The sequence below is a fragment of the Ictidomys tridecemlineatus genome, chromosome 6, assembly GCF_052094955.1.
Source record: "Ictidomys tridecemlineatus isolate mIctTri1 chromosome 6, mIctTri1.hap1, whole genome shotgun sequence".
Classification (NCBI taxonomy): domain Eukaryota; kingdom Metazoa; phylum Chordata; class Mammalia; order Rodentia; family Sciuridae; genus Ictidomys; species Ictidomys tridecemlineatus.
The window spans coordinates 101565637-101586657 of NC_135482.1; the positions used below are offsets into that span (position 1 = coordinate 101565637).

The 21021-nt window shown below is 37.5% G+C and overlaps 2 pseudogenes; both read right to left on the bottom strand.

The window, feature by feature from the left end:
• The window catches only part of LOC101956152 (coiled-coil domain-containing protein 120-like), a 34527-nt pseudogene extending 29451 nt beyond the window's left edge, over nt 1–5076 (bottom strand).
• A 134-nt stretch (nt 5077–5210) lies between these two features.
• LOC101956437 (guided entry of tail-anchored proteins factor 1 pseudogene) lies at nt 5211–13654 on the bottom strand (annotated as a pseudogene).
• Nucleotides 13655–21021: the final 7367 nt, after the last annotated feature.

A 21021-nucleotide genomic window follows, 5' to 3' on the forward strand; every position in this document is an offset into this window, starting at 1 on the left:
GTAGAAGAGAGAGAAAAACAGAGTTAAGCTGGTGCAGGAGTTACAGAGACACATGTTGAGCAAGAAGTGTTCTATTCTCTGAATTTGCCAGTAAAGAGAAGCAGGCAGCCCACTTGTAGAGACTATACCTCAGCTTGGAGCTTGGGAAAGGCTTTCTACCTAGAGATCACAACAAATATTATCATAGGGAACACCTTTAAAATGAGCCAGCTGAGCAACCTATATAGTGGGATCACTATCTATGAGATGAAGACACCTGAACCCCTCCTCTCCTACTGGCTTCTGCATTGAGTGAGGTGGAACAGAACAGAGTGCATGACACTATCAGAGAGTGCAGCACCTATGGTTTGCTGCATGTCTCTGCCCTAGGCCACCACTTTTTGCTTCTGCCAGTAGTTGCAGCCCCTAGAAAGCAGCAGGTACCTCTGCTCTTGGCCACCACTACAACCCAGCCTTTCTTCAGCAACCCATGCCCCAGTTGCCAGGCTGTCCCATTCCTCTTCCACTGCACCCCATGCACTGAAACTCTATTGCTGTTTAAATAACCCCAAGTGTATGCCACATTTCTATAGGCAGGTCCACAAGCCAGGCAGTGAGAGACCTGTCCACTCTGTCACAATTAGGGACCATTTCTTCTGACTTTCCAGAGAGCTAGTCAATCTCAGGCATGCTGAGGAAGTACAGAACCCAGTTAGGTTAATTCCAGAAGTGGAAGGACTGAGGTCTGCGACCATAGATGTCATGACTTGAGTTCTGTGCAGTTCTCAAAGGAGAAAGATGAGCTGAAGGGGGAATAAACTAAACATACAGCTCCTTGTTCCATCATGGGGACAGCTGGTATTATTACTACCTCTGTACCCAGAGAAACTTGAAGAACAAGCTAAGGAGACATGGGCATTTACTACACCCCCAAAAATAGAGAAGAGAGAAAAACACTTGACAGAAATCAAATCTGGAAAGCCCAGTAAGAAACCTTTCCATCTCAAATAGCTTGTCTTGGAATAATGTTGTACTCCCTCATGTTCATTTTTTATTGTCTCCTTTGTTTGATAGGTTCTTCCCCCAATTATTTGATATTGCATACTTTAATCCAAATACATGTATTTTATAAAATGTTTTATTTTCTATTTTAATTTTTTTAAAAAATTCTCTCTCCACCCCATACAGGGGATTGAACCCACAGTCTTATTCATGCTGGGCAAGCACTCAGCCACTGAATTATATCCCTTGCCATCTTATGCTCCTCCTCCTCCAGTTTCTTCTGTCATTATCTGCTTCTGCCCTGCCCCCCAACCCCTGTTTTTGTTTTTGTTTTTTTAATGGCAGGTCAAATTTTCTGAAACCAAAAAGACACATATATTTTGATAGTCTTCTTAAATCCCAGTTGAATTCAAATATTAAAGTAACACACAAACAAGCTAAAAAAAAATCAATATTGTTCCAAGACACTTACTAAATCTCCATGACAAGATGAAAAGAAGAAAAATTAGGATGACAAGTAGAACCACTCCCTGGTTCTTCCTCTCTTCTACTAGCTGCTGCATTACAGCCTTTCTCCCTCCCCTTTTTTATTCATTTATTTTTACTTCCTCCTGCTTCTTTTTCTTTTAAGCCCTACATACTTTACTAGCAATACTAGATACAAACAAAAATTAGAAATTAGGCAAGAGATAGAAATAAATGGGATACAATTAGAAATGGAAAAATTCAGATTATTCCTATGTGCAGATAATATGATCTTATGCTTAGAAAACCCTAACATTTCCACAACAAGACTTATAGATGCAATAAAAAGAAATCCAGCAAAGTAACAGAACATAAAATCAACATGCAAAATTTTTTTCTGTACATTAATAGTAAAATCGGCTGAGAAAAACTCAGGAAAACAATTCCCATCACAATAGTTTTAAATAAACCTAGGAATAAGCATAACCAAGAAAGTGAAAGACCTCTACAATAAAAATTATAAAACAGAAAAGAAAGAAATAAGACACTAGATGAAGATCTCCCGTGTTTATGGATAGTCAGAATTAACATAATTAAAATGGCCACAATACCAAAAGTGATCTACAGATTTAATGTAATACCTATCAAAATATCAATGACATTCTTTACAGAACTAAAAAAAAAAAAAAAAAAAAAACCAGTCCTAAAACTCATATGGAAGAACAAAACTCTCAGAATACTTATAACAATACTGAGCAAAAAGAGCAATGCTAGAGGCATCACAGTACCTGATTTCAAATTATACTACAGAATCAGAGTAACTAAAATTTCTATTCACAACAGAGTCTCCTGACTATCCCCCAAAAAGATCCTAACACCCTATATGGGCCATTGTGGAGCGGGTGGACCTGAACAGAACAGGTTGGGCAGGGGGACAGGAATGAACCCAACCAGGATGAGCTCACAGTTTCCCTTTTATAAAATGCCTAGTATTGGGGCAAAGACAGTGAATACTAAAATCACAACTGTAAACAGAAATGGAGGAAGGGTATTGGAATCCCTATTGCATCATTCACTCTCCTTGAAGCTGGCTGAAGTCCCCCATTCCCCATTGTGAGATAAGCAAGGTAGCAGACACATTCCTGGGTCCTTGGGGAGCCAGGGACCTTGGAAGATCAGGTTGGCGCCCAGCCCAGCACTGAGAGCAACCACATCCCAGGGCTCAGCGAGGTCGGCTGTGTGCTCCCAGGACTGGAGCCATGCCCAGACCAACAAGGTGCAAATCAGAAGGGGTAAGACCAGTGTGTCCATGGGGCCTGGGGGTCAGAACTGGAAGACTGGTTCCCCTATAGTGCAGATCACTTAAAGGAGCCTTTAGCTGGGGGCAGGGTGGGGTACAGGAAGTCTGGTAGTATCTTTAGAAGGGGACAGCAAGAATCTGGAGGACAGGGTGGGGAAGACAGAAAAGAGAGAGGAAAAGACAGACATGACACAGAGAAAAAGAGTCTCATTAAGGAGGCAAGCACAGGAAAGCAGGAAGAGAAAGGTGAGGGCATATGATGTCCCTTCCTCCCAGCACCCTGGCTTCAAGGCTCATTTCTAGCTAACCCACACTCCTTCTATGATATGGTAAGGAACTACTACCAGTGCCCAAGATCCCTCTCTACCAGGACCCCAAGGACTAATGCAGGTCACACCTGGAAATAACCTGTGCCAACACTGCAGCTAGTTTCCTTGTGGTCCCAGTCATTAACTATCATGACTAGCTGATCCCTGGCCTGAATATCCTCACCAATTGCTTCAAGAGACCCCTACTCATCAGTAAAAGCACCCCCTCATACCTGCTGGACAGAGGGAGTGCATTGAAACTCCCGAAGTGCCAGACTAGAGCCTGGCTGGGGGCCCTGTAAGGCACTTGGCCCACTTAATAGCAGTGGGCATGGAGGAAGGATGTGTGTAGTGGGCCCCCATAAGGGAGCATAGGCCCAGCCCCTCCAGGGCAAGATTCTTGTGGCCACTGTGCTCACCAGTCAGGGTGATACAGGTGGATAGGGACATCCATAGCGGAGGGTTCTGGTGCACCTCTGGACCCTCAGCAGCCTCCAGGGGCAGGCCACAGGGCTTGGTATGGGTGGCATGGGTGTGGGGGTTCTTGCTGCCAAGAAGGGGGCTGCTGATGTCAGCTGCATACATAGGTGGTGGGCCAGGGAGCATGGCGAGGAGGAGCCCACTGGGCGGGAGAGTGGTCCTGGGACCTCAGCTGCAGGCAGCAGCTCCCCCCAGCCTGTCCCTGTGGGCAAGCCCAGGCCCAAGGAATAGTCCAAGAGGAAGTCCCCACATACAGGTGGGAGGGGGGCTTCCGCAGCAAGCAGGAGCAGCTGAGCTAGGTCTGAGGACCCTGCTGTGCAAGAGGCGAAGGCAGGGGTGGTTGGGGGCGCTCATTCAGCACCTCATTGCTCTGTCAGACTGGTGGGCCAGTGGCAAGGGGAGCCAGAGGAGAAGGCAGAGAGCCAGCTCCCCCAGCAGCATCCCAATCCACCAGCAGGGCCTCAAAGCTGTTGGTGCAGCCAATGAGAGCTGCAAAGAGGGAGGCGTGATCTGAAGCAGGGCGCTCCCGGGGGAAGCCCATCTTTGAGTCCTGGCTGCTAGACCGCTTTTGAGAATGGAGGCCTTCGGGCTTACAGAACTGAGGGTCAGCGCCCCGAGTGGAAGGCACACTTCACCCCTCAAAACTTTGGAGGCACTCCTGGGCAGCGAGCGTGTGGGGCTGATGGGGCTGGTCATAGAGTTCCTCCTGCTCTTCAGATCCCCATAAAGATCTAATGGAGATGGTTTCCACGGGGTTCGCTGCTCAGGGCTCCCCCCCAGATACTGCTTGCAGCTGGTCCCAAGCCTTTGGTGGCGAGGGGCGCTTTGCCAGAGAGAAGCAGCCACGGGGTTTCTCATTATCATGGCTGGCCCCAGACTCTGAGAGGGAGCTGCTCTCAGAGTGCAGAACTTCATCTTCTTGGCTGAGCTGAGCTAGGCGTTTGCCCAGGCAGACTCCCTGGGTGCTCCTGCAGACAGCGACAGTGGCCATGGAGGGAAAACTGGGAGGCCAAGGCGGGCCCCGACGCCCCCCACTGCTCCTCCAACACATGCAGCCTCCTCAGTGCATCCGCCTATAATTGGCGCCAGCGTCGCAGCTGTTCACCACATAGCTCAGGGGCTGGGGCCAAGCATAGGGTAGAGGCTGCGGATCTGCTGTAGCACCTAAACCTCCGGTTCCAGCTCCTCAACAGGGCTCAAGGAGTGGTGTACTGGGTTGGGATGCAGTGGAGGGTAGGCACGGGCTGCTCGGGCCCACCTCGCCCCAACTGGGGCCATTCACCAAGTTTCAGGGAGCACTAAGGGGGCAGCTGGCCAGTAAGCTCCGCCGTCTGGAGACACACTTTTTGGAGATCCTGAAGTTTCAGGCTCAGGGCCTCTTGCAGGGCCCGCTGCCGGCCAAGCAGCGCCTCCCTCTCCTCCTCAGACGCTCTGAATTCACCTGGGGGGCAGCCTCCCCGAAAGGGCTGCTGGAGCAGTGAAGGTAGGAGAGCTGATCAGCTGACCTTTGATTTCCATCCTGGTGCTGTCAGGAGGCCGTGGCTGATGGTGGACAACGTATTGGTTCTCTTCCCATTGAGTGGGAACACAGCAAGTGGGAAGCTAGACAGACTTACAGGTGTAAGACTGTAAGTCTACTTACTCAGAGGCCCATGGGCCACAGCCAGGAGTCTCACCTAGTGTCCTTGCACCGTGGCGTAGGCGTGGTTCGTGTAGGCCAGCAGGAATAGTGGGCGCCCCCTCCCTTGCTGAGCCCTGCTAGTCCCTAGACACAAGCCCACACCCCTTCGGCGCTCTTCTGGTGGGCTGCCTTCGGCCCCGCGACTGTTAGCTGTGGAGGCAAGATGGGTGGCGTGCTGAGCATGGGAGAGGTGTACTGGCCCCTCTGCGGGCTGCGGACCCCCGACCCCGAACTTTAACTCAGTGCATCTGCTCTCAGCCGCACTACCACCTCCGCTGCTGAGCACTGAGTGGAGAGCCAGACCATTGCAGCAGCAGAGACGAAGTGCCTCCTATTTAAAATTTTTAATATCCCAGAATTAGTGAAGTGTGGATAGAGCTAGTTTAGTTGTTTATCAAATACTTTTCTAATAAATATAATGTTCTGCAAGAAAGTTCAATCCACGGACATCTAATTAATTTGTTCTTGAATTAAAATCCTAGAAATAATGAATATTTGATAGTCAAGATGACTTTTAGGAGCCAGATAAAATTCAAATTTATAGTATTGCACTAACACTCAAAATAAAATAGACATAACAGTGAAAGAAAGTATTCTCTTAAAAGCAATGACATGCTTAAGTCAATGTCTTTGTAAATTTTAGAATTTCAGTTACGGAAGATTCTTTACTTACATTTTCAGCACTAAAATATTTATAAGCAAAATCAGAAAAAAAATGGGAAATTAATTTTAGTTTTTAGGATGTTGCAGTATTCTCTGGAAATGTTATTCTGCATTTACCAAGTTTCTTTCAACATATGACATTTCTATGTGAATTACATGACAAGAAATCTGACAGAAATTAACACAGAAAAATGGACATTCACTTAAATGTCATTCTTGAAGACAAATCCTGAAAGATGAGTTTGTAGACAATGATTAATAAATGTTCAACAAAATTACAGTAAATCATTAAGATGCTGAAATTAAGGGTCACACATTAGGGGCACCAAATGGTCCATCAGGTGACAGATGCATACTGCTCATCCGGGCTTAAGCAACAGTCCATATGAACCCAAACAGAAATTTACCAATTGCCCCCACCAATGGAAATCTTGTGGTAAAAACAAATAATTAGAGCTCATGCTCCCATGCAGTGATCAACAACTGGGAAAGATAACTTTAAGAGGATTTTTTTTAAAGTTATTACAAACAACAAAACACTTTCAAGGTATTAAAAAGGATTTGAGAGAAAATTGTGAGATCCCACATAAAAAGCAATATTTGAGCTCAGAATACAAATCTGGAGTCCAGAAAACCTAGGACTGTGGGAGAAGCACATCTGTAAGTGAAGCAGAGAGTAAATGAAGTAGTGTGAAGCAGTACAAGTGGGTGGAAATCAAGTTAAAAGGCCTGTCATTACTGGTTAGCACATGTGTGTTAGAAAACTACCCAAGGTCAGAAAAGAACCATCTGAAATAATGAAGTGATCCCTGACCTTGACACAGGGGCAAGAACAATGTCCATTTCTTCCATCAAAAATGGAAAACAGATGAACCATGATATATAGATGGCAAAGAATCATCCTTAATCCTGAGCAGTGGGGAAAAATTAACAGAGGATAAAATGATTTTCAAGAAATTATTGTGTCCCAATCCAAAGTTCAATATTTGCATATTTATGGGAATACCTCATTATCCAACACACACACAAAAAAAAAAGAAAAAAGAAAAATTAAAACTGCCAAAAAAAATCATCAGGTATGCAAACAATGAGAAAATAGAAGGATAATCAGTAGAAAATACAATCAGTTAAAACTGACAAAAATTAGAAGATTATAGCATTACTGAAGAAGGCCATAAAAAAAGTTTCAATCAAGTCAAAGAAGATATCAAAAAAATACAAGGTGAAATTTCATAGATAAAAACTAAAATAATATAAAATAATAAAAATACACTGTGTATGACTAAGAGCAGATTTTAAAAATTAGCAGAAATGAAATAAACATCAAAAGAATGAATGTGAAGTCACAGTGGTAAATAATATTTGTGCAAGACAAATGTGATAATAGAAGCTTACCCAAAATATGCAAAGAACTGTTCAAGATCAACACAAACTTATACACACAATGACAATAACCACCACCTGATTAAGTAATGAGCAAAATCATCTGAACAGACATTGTATCAGAGAAGTTATATAGAAGGCAAAGTAACATATGATAAGACATTCAACATTATTCATCAATGGGGAATTGCAAATTAAAATAAAATGAGGTACAACTATGCATTTATTGGAATGGCAAAAAATCCAAAATACAGATAAGACAAAATTCTGGGAGAATGTAGAGCAACAGGTACTCTTGTTCTTTACTGGTGGGATTGCAAAGTGGAACAGTCATTCATCAGTTTGTCAGTTTATTACAAAACTAAACTCCACCCATATAAATGTGACATTTTAGAGAAAATGCATAAATTTCATGAAAAATAGAAACTATTACAACTCCCCCAAAAAGAAATAGGTAATTTTGAATGGTCCTACATCTATTGAAGAAATTTAATTCAGAATATTAAAAACATCTGAAAGAGAACATCCAGCACCAAATAGTTGCACTGAAAAATTTTACCTAATGTTTAAAGAAATAACAACAGTCTACATAGTCTCTTTAGAAAATAAATAGGAAAGAAAACTTCTGAATTAATTTCATAAAGCTAGTATTTTTCTGATGTCAAAGAGTATCTAAAGAAATCAATAGTCCAATAACTCCCATGGTCATAGATGTACTAATTGTTAACAAACATTGGCACTCAGAATTCAAAAAAATAATAAAAGAACTATATACCATGTCCAAATGGGGTTTTTCTAGTAATTTCACTCCTGGGCATTAATCTCAGTGATATTAAAATTTAATCCATGCAACAATTTGCACATGGTAGTTCACAGCAATTTTATTTGTAATAGCCTCAAAAAGGTAATAACCAATATGTTTCTGAATAAGTGAATATATAAACTAAGGTACATCAATACCATAGAATACTACTCAGTCTTAAAAAGGGATGAACTATTGATACATGTAAACATTTTTATGGACCTCAAAGAAATTATGCTGAGTAACAAACAACAACCTCAAAGTTGTCATAAACTATAACTTTACACGATCATGTGCTACAGGACAACTTTTTAGTCAATAATAGATTGCATATAAGACTGTGTAGAGGAGGGGGTGCCACTACATAGCCTAACTGTGGAGTAGGCTATAGCAGGTAGGTTTGTATTCACCCTGTGATGTTTGGGCAACAAATTTGCCGAACAAAGCATTTCTCAGAATGACCCATTTTATTAGGAAATACATGGCTATATTACATTCTATTAATTAATTAATTGATTAATTAAAATTCAGATTTTTATATATGATAGCAGAATGCATTACAATTCATATTATACATATAAACCACAATTTTTTATATCTCTGGTTGTATCAAAGTATACAAAGTGAACAAATCCTAATAACATTAATGCTAATATTGTTGAGTAAAAAATGAGCCAGATGACATTCATTATTACAACTTTCATAGAATCAAGAACAAACTAAATAAAATAATAAATTACATACATATATTTTTATGAAGAAAAATACATTGGTTTTAATTCATGAATTCTAGGGTAACTTAACAGCATTTTATTAATTATATTACTTTGTATTATAATATTAGTTTAATATCTGTATTTTAAATATGATAATAAAATGTTAATATTTTTGTTATAGTACTATTTGTATTATAATACTTTAGCTTTTTGTAATGCATGCCAGATAAGGGATTTCCTACACCCCCAATTATTTATATATATATAATTTTTTTCAAATGCCAGATTTCTTTATTCTTAAAATGTGCAAATTATAATTTCACTTAAATACAAAATGTCCACTTCTCTTGCAGGTAAGAAATTTCACTGATATTTCCATGTTAACTGGCTTCTTTTCTAATTGAAATCCTTCTGTTAAAAATAAATAAACATTTAAATTACTGAACTGTTATATTCATTAGTCTCAATACATCTTACAATATTTAGAACTTTATAAAACCATCTCATAACTTGCGGCACTGTCTGAGCTGGCCCCTCAGGGGTGTTGCTGCTAATGACAATAGACAGCATGGAAAAGGGTAAAGGAGGGTGCTTTGAACTGCAGTCCTGCTCTTTGCTTTTCCTAGCTGGCCTGCTTTCAACTGTGCCTGTGACACAAAGAATGAGCAGAATGAGTTGTTTTATCCATTTGCTGTTTCATTTTTACAGCAAACAAGACAACTGGGAATGTTTCACTGAAAAAAATATTAGAAGAGCTAAATTTCCTTTGGGAATTTAAACTCAGGAAAAACAGTAGTGCTTATCAACTTGATAGGTAACAAACAGATTTGAGAGGTGGGTACATAAGGTTAAAGGGATAATTCTATATGCAGGACCTCCTATGTTAAACCCCACATGGTTTATTGCAGATATAGAGCAATTTACCAGCAATTCTGTCTGGTTTAAGTCAATAGGATATGTTACAGTCTGGGGCAAACAACCGGTTACCTAAAAGAGAATCTTCTCCTTGCCAAAAAGGTGAACACAAGTTACCCTGGGATGGGATGAATATGAACTTCACACACACCAGATTCCACAGTTCAGGGAAATATGATAATTAGAACCAGTCAGGGTAGGTCAGAATGACCCAGATTTTCCTTGAATTGATTAGGATGTTAAATCTCCCTTCCATGCATGGGTAAAACTATGTGCAGTGGGGACTTGAAAGTCTGATGTCACTCTGCGTCATTCAAAAGTTAAGAAGTCGACCTGGCAGAACTCTCTGACAAATTCCCTGGGAACTCCAATGATACAGGAAGGTAGGAGGTACATACTGTCTGTCTCTTGTCTGAGAGGACCCACTCTCTCCTTTGAGAGTGCTGCCTTCTTTCCTTTTTCTTAGCTCTTCTAATAAACTCACGTCTGCTACTCTGACATTTCTGAAACCTTTCTGGTATGATCACAAGAACCAGTAACCTAGGACAGCCTTGGCTGCCCTGTCTCCACAGTGGGCCCTTGGTCTATAACAACCTAATATTTTTACATTTTTTAAAATTTCCATAATACTGGTATCTAACTCAGTGCCTTCTGCAGGCTGAGAAGGCTTTCTACCCCTGAGGCACATTATAACCTTACATTTTTTTTTGTTATGGTAACAAATTTATTTTCTAAAAGATTTGTTTAGATGTAATTGACCAGCAATAAATTACATATTTTACAAGTATACAATTTGATAAATTTTTAAATAAATAGAATTGTGTGGGCACCCAAACCAGGGAACCTGCCTGGATTACTGCTGGTTGGATGTGGACCTCCTGCCCATTTAAGAAATAAGCAAACAATGTAAAAAGGAAAGATGAATTCTGTGAAGTTAGATGAATTCAGGGAAGCAGCTAGATTGTTTCTCTGCTGTTCACACAGAAGCTGTTACATTTTATAAGAACTAAAGCCAGGCAGGTGATGTGTATGTGTAGACTGAGTGGGGCTTTGTTTAGCCCACCCTTTGGTGCCTGGCCAGCATAGGGGTCAGGTAGTTTTTGTTTGTTTGTTTGTTTCATTTTCATTCTTAGCATGAGCAAATTCGAGATGCAGAAAAGCAGTTTGCAGAAAGTTGCTATTAATTTTAAATGGGATCTGGTTAAGAATCACACAGTATGCATTATTATTTTAGTTAGGTTTTCTTCATCCTGCATGATTATTCTGTGATTTTTCCCTGTTCTTGCACTTAATTCTAGTCCACTGTATAGTAGTTAACAATTTTTAAATTTTAATTTAACTTTGCTAAGTTGCCCAGGCTGACCTCTTTTACTTGTTTCCAGTTCAGGGTTATTGCCAATAAACTCTTGCAATCAACCCTCCTTTAAACCTCAGCCATTCTAGTAGGTGTGTAGTTGCATCCATTGTGCATTTTATTTGCATTTTTCTTATTGACTATGAAGCCAAGCATCTTTTTGATGTTGATAGGCATTTTCATTTATTTTCTACTGTGAAGTGACTATTCAAATCCTAGTAGCTTTTTAAAATGTTTTTTTGATTCCTATTATTGGATTCTAAGAGTTCTTCTTATATTATTTTGCAATTGGCAAGTATTTTCTCTATTCATATGTACTATTTTTAGTCTCTTAATCATAAATGCTTCTGTCAAAGGGTAGAAATGTTAATTTTGGTAAATTCTAGTTTATTGATTTCATTTCTTCTGTGTTTTATTATCTTGGAGTTCTATGTAAGAAATATTTGCTTATTTTAACCAATTTTTGTAAAAAGTATGAGCTATGAGTCAAGGTTTTGAATTATTGTTTGTTGCTTGGTTGATTTTTTGCTTTTTTTTTTTGGTTGTTGTTGTTCTGTCAGGGGTACTTAATGGAATCTGAAACACACTCTAGTAGGTCTCAATATGACAATAAACTAAAGGACCAAAGCCCTTGTCTTTTCACAGTACAATTAGCTGAAATAATCATCTACTTAAATCATGAGGTACACAAGATTTAAGAATATGATCTTTTGAGAACAAGTGACAGAATTTAGCTGTACTGTGCTATGGTTACACACTGAGTTAACAGCCAGTCCTCTCACCACTTGTCAGTTACAAATTGTTCACAGCAATAAGTGGCAACAAGGAAGGAAGCCACACAAGCACTTGCAAATATTTTAACTAAAAAAGTGCCTCAATAAATAGATTTAGCAGAATTATACTTTAGAGGTCAAATAAGTATCAATTTAAAAGAATTTAATCAGACTCTCTGTTTTTTAACATTGTTCCAGTCTACACAGCATAAATATTAAATGTTTATAAAACATACTTAATTTGAAATGCCTTAAATACAAAACAATTTAATCACAAGACAATGCATTATGGTCTCATCAGTACATTTATACAACACTGTAATGAAAAACTAATAGCTCCAAATAAGTAGATAATACATACTATGGAAATGTTCAGCCAACAAATGACTTTAGATACAAAGAACACACAATGTCAGTTAGTGTTATTCTTTCAGTTGTACTACATGAGACAAAAAAACTCAAGTTCTAGTAGTGATAATAAAATTAAACTACTTTCTAGAATGGAAAGAAGTACTTAACTTGGGGCTGCTAACTCAGTAGTAGAGCACTTGCTTAGCATGTGAAAGGCACTGGGTTCTATTCCCAGCACCAAATAAATAAAATAAAGACATTATGTCCATCCACAACTAAAAAATATAAATAAAAATATTTTAGAAAAGTACTTAAGTTTTTAGAAAATTTTGATTTTTCCACTTGGCAACAGAACCACAATGTGCCAAGCGAGCAAATCAGGAGTAAGGCATGTAGACCCATATCCTATTTCAAATCTGTTGTTACGGTGGTTGATGTCACCAATGGTAGAATACTGGGATTTTTACAAGAATCTCACATAAAGCCCAAATACTATGAAATAGAATTCAATGAAAAAACGACCCCATGTACTTTGTGTTTTTTTTTTTTTTTAAGTGGCAATCAGATTTTTAACGGAAAATGAGAATCATTTTTAGAAGTCATATAGTAACCCCAGAAACATGGAGGCAGAGGTAGGAGATGCTAAGTTTGACGTCAGCCTGGGCAACTTAGCAAAGTTAAATTAAAATTTAAAAATAAGGAGGACTGTGGCTGGCATTCAGTGGTAAAGAGCCCTTGAGTTCAATCCCAAGTATAACAAAAAAAAAAATAAAATGTCCCACAGTGGTATTCATCTTCCTTTTCACTGAAAGGGTGAAGTAGGAGGGGTGGCTACAACTTGTTACAGACTAAAATCCAACAAGCAATTCCAACACCACCTGCTATTTTAGTAGGGAAGGCTACCAGGTGGTCTAGTGGTGTTATTCATTTCCTCAGCACAACCCAGTCACGAGGACAAAATAATACTTCCAAGTGAACGGTTTCATCAAGGCAGCTTGCAATATGTAGAAAACGAAACCATTTTATCTTGGCTAGTTGAGCTGTCCTGGGCTTTCACATGAGTCCATCATCTTGTTGATCTTCTTTTCCAGCCTGGCATATCTGGCAAACTCATCCATTATGTTGACAGTGGAAAGTTCTTGCTGCATATCCTGGATCTCTGCCCTCGTCTGCTACTCCTGCTCTGCATCCTTCTGCAGCACTCTGGACTTCAAGGACAGAAGCAGGATCTGAAGGACACTGCACACAAACAGTAAACAGAGCACTGGCAGCGGCACCCAGCGGCGGGCCTCAGTCAAGCTCATCCGTTCTTCCCAGAGCTCCCTGCAGCACCACCCGCTTCTAGGAAAGCTGCAAGGGGACCTCATCGGTAGGCACCACACCTGCACCTGCGCTGTGAGTCCCACCTGCCGTCTTTCATTGAATGTTGTTTGTAAAATTAATTCCTACACATTTTATATTGTTGATACTTTCTTGAATTGTTATAACTCATCATAGACTATGGCTCAGCTCAGTAAGCACCCTATAAAATGTTGGAGGTTAATAGATACAACAAGGTAAGATCATAGGATAAGTAATGTTAAGTTATCCTGGCTGTACTTAACAGAAGTTAGCCTTGGCCTGGGGTTGTGGTTCTATGGTGGAGCGCTTACCTAGCATGTGTGAGGCACTAGGTTCAGTTCTGGACACCGCATATAAATAAAGTCTGCTGACAACTAAAACAAACAAACAAAAAAGCCCAACAACAAAAACCTAGCCTGAGTGACTCCATTTTGAAGTTCCACCATAGTGACCTAGATGTAACCCTAGTTATATAACTTATTTTTTTGTACAAGTTGGTTTTGTACTAGATGTATTTGGAATAAGAATGTAGTTATATGCATTGGCTGGCTGATTGCTAACTTTAGCTTCTGTGTCCTTCTTGCTTGCTCACACCTACGTTTTAGAGGATGTGATTTTTTCCCCTTATGAACCCCATAGAACTTGGACCAGGCGCTATTTCTGGCAGATACAGTTTGGGTCCTGCCGGGAGCAGCTGGCTAAATAAAGACTCTCCAGTTTGGACAAAATTCAGACTGAGAGTGTTTTCTGAGCGATTAGCTCACAACAGAATGACATCATTTTAAAATTTCTATTTATCAACGTTCATGTCTACCATATATACAATTGATTTTTTAAGTGTATGTTCTACAAGTTTTTAAAAGATTCAGTCGGATTTTTAATATAAGTGATCATGTTTTCTGCAAATAAAGTTAATTTATTTTTTTTTCATTAAAATGCTTTTTAATGTATTTTTTTCTCCCTTCACTGAGTACATCCACAGAACCTTTAGTAGCAAACGGAAAGAAATGGTATGGACAAAAAGACTTTTGTCCCTGAGTATGTGGTTAAGTATTCAGTCTATTGTCACTAAGTATTATGTTTCTGGTAAGTTTTTAATAGATTCCCTTTGTCAGACAGAGGAACTTTTTTTTCTGATCCTAGTTTGCCAAAACTTTTAAACAAAAGTTGATATTGGGTTATGGGAAAATACTTTTCTACATTTATTGAGGTGGTTTTATGACTATATGTATATTCATATTACATATAGGTGTAATTTTAGATTATTAATATGGGAAATTACATTGATCAATTTTGGAATGTTAGATCAACATTGCATCAGTATGTGAAACTTTTGTATTTCATATGTTGTTGAATTTTCTTTGTCAAGTTTTGCTTAGAATTTGTGCATCCAAGATCAGGGTGCACTGCTGGGGGTAGGGGGATCATTAGGGAATTAGTGATCCTACTTCATACTATTCTCTTACAATGCTCTTTCCTGTTTTTTTTTTAAATATTTTTAATAAGAATAATAATAGACTTATTAAATGAGTTGAAAAGCATTCCCTCTTCATCTTTCTTATAGTTTTGTGTAAAATTGCATTACTTCTTTTATAATTGAAATTCAATATTGTTGCCACTTGAGATTGGATTCTTATTGGTATAAGGGTTTTTAACTAAAATTTCAATTTCTTTTATAAATACAAGACTATTGACCAAATAAATTTCTTCTTGAGTTAAGTTTTGGTTTACTCATAACTTTGAAAGAATTTATTCATTTTATCATAGTTGTCAAATTTATTGGAATAAAGTAATTCATAATATTTTCTGAGTTTTTTTTTTTACTTTAGTTTTTCTTTTTCTTTTCTTTTCTTTTTCTTTCTCTCTCTCTCTTTTTTTTTTTTTTTTTTTTTTTTTTTTTTTTTGAGGGGCACGGGGTTGGGTGCTTGGCATTGAACCCAGAGGTGCTTAACCACTGATCCACATCCCTAGCTCTTTTCATTTTTTATTTTGAAACAGAATCTCACTAAGTTGCTTAGAGCCTTATTAAGTTGTTGAGGCTGGCCTCAAACTTGCGATTCCTCTGTCTCAGTCTCCTGAGCCACTGGGATCACAAGAATGTGCCACCAGGACCAGTTGACTTTTCTTTTAATATTCATAGAACATTTAGTGATATGTCTTTCATTCCTAATATTGGTAACTTGTATCTATTCTTAAATTTCCTTGTCAATCTTCTAGAGATTTATCAATGTTATTTTGTTTCTTCTAGGGCCAGCTTTTGTTTTTATAGATTATCCCCATTTTTAGAAGTGTTTTATTTAATTGATTTCTATGCTGATACTTCTTTTTTTCTCCAACTTCATTCATTTCTTGTTTGTTTTTAGTTTTGCTGTGTTAAGGTGAATGTTTTATCAATACAAACTAATTGGGCAGATAATACATGCAGTGACATGTATCCACACCATACCCACCATTGTACCTCACATACTTTCCCCTAATTTCATTTTTTTTATAGATTCAAGACTGTTGTATTAGTGTAGTACATTTGCTGCAATTAATGACCCCAAATTGGTCCTACATTATTAGATATACTCCATAACTTATTTTGTTTCACTCTGAGTTACACAGTTATGTGGGTTTTGACAAATGGTATAATGATATATATCTACCATTACAGGTTTCAGTAGAATGGATTCACCACCCTAAAAGCCCCTGTGCTTCACCTATTCATCCTTCTTCTCTTTCCTCCTAAATTCCTGATAAACATTAGCTTTTCTAACTAACTGTACAAATTTACCTTTTCCAAAATGTCATATAGTTGGAACTTTCAAGTATATAGCCTTTTCAGACTACCATTCATTTACCAGTATACACTTATGATCCCTTCATATCTTTTTATGGATTGATACCTCATTAATTTTTTTGCTGAATAATATTCTGTTGTATGGATGAATTACCTTGAGTTCATCTATTAACCAGGACAAAGATATCTAGATTGCTTCCCATTTTGTGTGATTATGAACAAACCTTCCAGGCTTTTGTGTGAACATAAATTTTTGGACTCATTAAGACAAATACTTAGGCATAAAATTGCTGGATTGTAAAGTAAAACTATGTTTGTCTTTTCAAGAAACTTCCAAAGTGAATGTACTATTTTTCATTCTGACCAAACACACATGAAAGTTTTTACTTAATATTCTCAGTTGTATTTGATATTGTCATTTAAAAAAAATAGCCATTTTAATTGTGGCATAATGGTATCATGTTGAAAATCCCTAATGACACATGGTATTATGTAGTTTTTCATAAGCTTTTGTTCCTTGTGTAGATTTCCTTTGGTAAAATTGGTTTTCAGATTTTTTAAAGTCCATTTACTAATTGTGTTTTTTTCTTATTATTGTATTTTTGGAGTTACTTTTATATTTTGGATACAGGTTTTAATAAGGTATTTGTTGTGAAAATATATTTTCCCAGTCTATGATTTGTTTCTTTATTCTTTCAACATTTTTTTTCAGAGCATTAGTTATTGATTGATTGATTAATTGATTGATTCATGCATTATTTGTGATGGTATCTCACTATGTTGCCCAGGCTTATCTTGAATTACTGGACTCATGCATTCCTACCACCTCAGCCTCCCAGGTTCTTAAAGTTTTTAATTTTATCAAAGTTCCAGTTTACCAGTATTTTCTTTCATGGATTATATTTTTCTATTAAATTTTAAAAACCACTGTCAAATTCAAGGTTACCTAGACACTTTCTGATGTTATATTATAAATATCTTATGTTTAAATTTAGGTCTTCAAGTTTAACTCATAGAAGTAGTGAGTAAACTGATTGTTACCAGATACTGGCATCAAAACAGACAAGCCCTCCAGTGAAATGCCATACAAGACACAGAGATAAATCCCCATATGTACAGTGATCTGATTCTTGACAAGATATCAGAAACATACATTGGAGAAAAGACAGCCTTTTTAACAAGTGGTTTTGAAAAAACTAGATAACATATGTAGAAGAATGAAATGAGAACCTCATTTTATATTTCAAAATAACTAAAAGTAAGTTTAAAATGTTTTACCACAAAAATATCAGATTAGTCAGTGACTAGATAGATATGTTAATGAGCTTGACCTTTTAATAATTCCATATTGTACACATATATGAAAAAATCATGTTACCCCATAAATATATATAATTATGAGTTTCAAATTTAAAACAATATTAAGAATGATAATAAAATTAGATCTAATGTGCAGGTTGAGTAAATATTTATTGAAAGGAGCAAGGATTGTTTTAGTGTTATGGTTTGGATCTGAAATGTCCCTTAAAGGGCTCATGTGCTGAAAGCTTGGCCCCCAGTGCATCAAGTTGCAGAGGTGGGGCTTTTAGGCAATGATTAGATCCTGAGTTCTCTGACCTCATCAGAGGATTAATCCATTGATACCTGAATACACTTCTGGGAGGTGGGACATAGTTGGAGCTAGTAGGTCACTTGTGACCTAACTTGGAGATTATCTTCTCCATTGCCTGTTTCTCTGCCTTTCTTTCTCTGCTTCCTGGCTGCCCTGAACTGAACAGCTTTTCTTCATTAAATGCTTCCACCAAGATATTCTGCCTCACCTCAAGTTCAAGAAATGAAACCAGCCAACCAAAGACTTCAACTTCTGAAACTGTGAGCCAACGAGCAAAAATTAAATCTTTCCTTTTCTGATTAGTGTCAGGTAACAGCAATGAAAAACTGAATAAGACAGATCATATCTAGATTCATTCTTTCTTTCTTTCTTTCTTTCTTTCTTTCTTTCTTTCTTTCTTTCTTTCTGTATGCTGCTGATGCTTGTTCTTCGTCTCTCCTCTTCCTCTACCTCCATTTTCAACCTATAAATATACAATGATTTTACTTGGTTTGGAAAGAGTATCTTTCCTGCATTAAATTGCCTTTGCTTTTTTGTAAAAAAAAACAGTAACTGTGTTTATGTGCTTTCATTTCTGGAGTCTCTGTTTTTTTCCATGGATCCATTTGAAAATCCTATACATGTTTTCTTATTCTTTAATGTTGTTGACTATATGGGTCTTTAGCCTTTGTATACAAACTTATAATAAGTTTGTCAACTTCTGCAAAATAAGTTTTTGGTGTCTTCACTGAATAGTATTGAATGTATAGATCATTTTAAAAAGAAGTGACCTCTTGGCAACATTGATTTTTCTGATCTATGAGCATGGAACATCTCTTCATTTATTTAAATCTTTTTTGATTTTATTCAATAGAGGTTTTTAATTTCCCTCATATAGACTCTGACTATATTTTAACAGATTATGTCAAAATATTCATTTCCTTGATACTAATGCAAATAGTATTTGCTAAAAGCCACAGCCAAGTAGTATGATGCATGGCATTTTTGGTTGAAAGGTGACACCAGCAAGCCATTGAGATGATATGATTATGTTAAGATCTGCATTCATATGGATATTAGACCCCTGCTGTCCACCTCAGCCTGCTAAGGGACTCCTGGAGAGTTCCCATTGGTTGGGGAAGTGCGGTAGGAGGGAATTCCGGAGGAGGGATTTCCTGTTGGAGTGGGGAGAACGCCACATGTGTGGGTCGGCATATTTCCCGAGAGCATACAGGGCATTGGCAGGAGTTTAAAAATAAAGTTTGTTTCTGTTTGAGTGGCTCGTGATTTTGTGTCCATCCAGACTGTGGCAAGTATTGTGTTTTTAATTTCATATTCCCATTGTTCTTTGAGGGTATATAGGAAAGTAGTTGACTTTGTATAGTAACTTTATATCATGCAACATTGTATAATCACTTCTTAATTATAGAAGTTTTTCTGGTTGAATCTTTGAGATTTCCTACATAAAAAAAAATCAAGTCATCTGTGAATAAAAGCATTTAATTTCTTTATTCCAAATTTGTATAGCTTTTATTTATTTTTTTTAAATTTTGTTGTTTTACTGCATTAGCTAAGAATCCAGGAACAGTAAGATAGGGCATTCATGCCATCTTCCTGATAATAGGAGCAATCATTCAGTTGTTCATATTATGTATAACATTACTGTTGGGTTCCTTGTTTTGTTTTTGATAGATTTTACATCAGGTTGAGGAATTTCCATTGTATTCCTAGTTTCCTGAAAGTTTTAGTCATGAATGAGCATTGAAGTCTGTCAGATGCATTTTCTGGACCTATTTATATGATCAAATGATTTTTCTTCTTTAGTTTGATGAGTTAATTACTTTAACTGTATTTTGAATGTTGAGCTAGCCTTGCACACCTGGAGCAAATATCACTTGGTCTTAGTGTAGAATTGTTATTATGTATTGCTAGATTCTGTTTGCTAATACTTTTGTTGAGAATTTTTAAAAATCATATGTTCCTGAAAGATATTGGTCAGCACATATTTTTTCTATTTATGACTTTCTCTTGTTTTGGCATACAGCCCCATGAAATGATTTGGGAAATGTTCTATGTTCTTCTATTTCTGAGAGAGAATATAAATCATTGTCTTCATTTTTCCTTGAATTCTTGGTATAATTCATCAGTGAAATTTTCTGCACCTGGTGTTTTCTTTATTAGAAGGCTGTTGATTATTCACTTTTTTTTTCTTTTTAGATAGAAACCAAACCTACTTAACATTATCTATTTCTGGTTTTGTGAATGCTGTAGACTGAGTTAGTATCTCTTTAAAATGTATTAGTTGAAACATTGTCTCTTGTGATGGTATTAGGAGGTAGGACCATTGAGAGGCAGTTAATTTCTGAAGGTAGACTCTCATGAATGGGATTAGTGCTTTAATAAAAAGGACACAGGAGTCCTCACCCCTTCTGCCATGTGAGAACACATTCATCCATATTCCAGGAAGTGGGTCCTCATCAGACACTGAAACTGCTGATGGTTTGCATTGATTTTTGAACCTACTCATCCTCCAGTAAGATGAGAAATAAGTTTCTGGTCAATTCAAAATAATATCAATCTACCCGGTTTGTGCTTTTCCATTATATAGCATAATGAATATATAAAGACACTGAGTGTTGATATTTTGTGTCTTTCAAGGAATCAGTGCATTTTAAAATTCAGAAGCATACATAATTTTCATAATATTCTTGTTAATCTTTTAATGTCTATTACATCAGTGGTAATGAAATTCTTTTATTTCTGACATTAGTAGTTTTAAAATCTTTTATGTCTGTTTTTTTCTCCTCTTATCCTTTCTCCTCCTCTACCCCCTTTTTTTCTCTTTTCTGTTTCCCCTTCTCTTTCAGTTACCTTGGCTTGAGTTTTATCAATTTTATTGATCTTTTCAAAAATTAGCTTTGAATTTTGTTGACCTTTTGATATTGCTTTCCTTTTAAAAAACTTCATTGATTCTTGTTCTATTTTTTTCTGCTTTATTTAGGCTCTTTCTCTATTTTTTCTAAGGTGGAGGTTTAAATTATTAATGGTATATTTTTCCAGTGCTAAACTCCTACTTCTAAGTACTGTTTTCTCTACATCCCTCAAATTTTAACCAAATGTTTTAATTTTCAAAAT